This window comes from Octopus bimaculoides, chromosome 30 (genome assembly GCF_001194135.2).
Source record: "Octopus bimaculoides isolate UCB-OBI-ISO-001 chromosome 30, ASM119413v2, whole genome shotgun sequence".
Taxonomy (NCBI): Eukaryota; Metazoa; Mollusca; class Cephalopoda; order Octopoda; family Octopodidae; genus Octopus; species Octopus bimaculoides.
The window spans coordinates 6,226,855-6,228,400 of record NC_069010.1 but is presented as its reverse complement, the minus strand read 5'-3'; the positions used below and the strand labels follow the sequence as shown (position 1 = coordinate 6,228,400).

The 1,546-nt window shown below is 31.8% G+C and overlaps 1 protein-coding gene across 2 annotated transcripts in view; it reads left to right on the top strand.

Annotated features, from left to right (window-relative positions):
* Window positions 1-55: 55 nt before the first annotated feature.
* The window catches only part of LOC106872537 (SEC14-like protein 2), a 17,088-nt gene continuing 15,597 nt past the window's right edge, over window positions 56-1,546 (top strand). The window contains exon 1 of one of the 2 annotated variants that reach the window (XM_014919562.2): window positions 56-382. The gene's annotated coding sequence lies outside the window, so the exon portion shown is untranslated. Of the gene's footprint in view, window positions 383-707; window positions 765-1,546 lie in introns of those variants that run through there. The other variant, XM_052978156.1, reaches the window with a different exon arrangement.

Here is a 1,546-nt window from a genome sequence, read left to right as displayed (position 1 = left end):
ATATATATATATATATATATATATATATATATATATATATATATATATACATATATATATACACATATATATGTATGTATTTATATATATATACAAACACACATATATGTGTATTTACATGTAATCTATTGACAATCTGACAGTTAAACATTTAATAGATATTCCTCACTTGTGTAAACACACATCTTTATACGTCGATTATAACAGTTGTACGTGCATCGAAAGATCAACATATATACACGCATTTAGTTATGTATATTCTCACATATTTATGTTAATTCATTAAGAAACTATTACACCCCTACACGCCCACCCCGCTACACGTTTATATACGTCGATTCTACAAGACACGTGGATTTCAAGAACTGCGACTGGGATACAGGTAATGTTTGTTTATATACACTTGCAGATGTAAATACTTACGCACATGTATATTCATCGATGGAGATATGTATACATAGACACACACACACACACACACACACACACGGACACACACACACACACACACATATATATGGCAATATATTCACACACACAAACATTTATAAATATATGTATAGGCACGCATATAATACACGTAAATATATACATACACAAACATACACATAGAGTGAGATCTGTGTGCACGTGTCTATGCATACACACACACACACATATACACACACATATATATAGATATATATATTACGGAGATGTACTTGCATAGCAAGTGATCTGATCTGAGATCGTGTGCTGGAACGAAAACAATTGCAGCGTGGAAGGTGTTTATAAGCCATTCAAAATAACACACAAAAACCGTTAGATTCACTTCAACATTTAGATTTAATTTGTCTATATATATATATAAACTTGAAGATTACCTATATATATATATATATTACATATATAGTGTCTGATTCACTTAAATCTTAATCTATTATATATATGCTTTTTCTGCGATGTTTTTTGTTCAGTAGCGTTGATTCTTACAATTCTGTGAATAATAATAATAATAATAATAGTATTTTATAAGCTTAAAGCTTATAAGCGATTACCGTGCAAATGACTAAAAGAAATAGTCTAATAATGGGACATATAAGCCCTCGACGGACAAAAAATAAAAAGGAGGTTTTTTTCCGTACACCTGGGACTCGAACCCCAACAAAGGGATGTGCACTGGAGTCCCACACCTCCGAGAAAACCTACTTTTTTCCGTTAAGGGCTTATATGTCCCGTTATTAGACGATTTTCTTTTAGTCATTGCACAGTGATCACTTATAAGCTTATAAAATATTAACACACACACATTTATACATACATACATACATACTAACTTCGAAGTTCAATCTGCTTCTCATAAAAAAAACAGTTAATTTAATATTTATGTGTTTGTATGCGTGCATCTCAGTGTAATTCAGTATGTATGCATTGTATATATATATATATATATATGTGTGTGTGTGCGTGCGCTCTCTCCCTCTGTATACAGTCAGCTGTGCTCAGGCAGGTTACGACCTCTGTTGTCAACATCGTAAACATTAAAAAAAAAACTCCGATGAGGTCG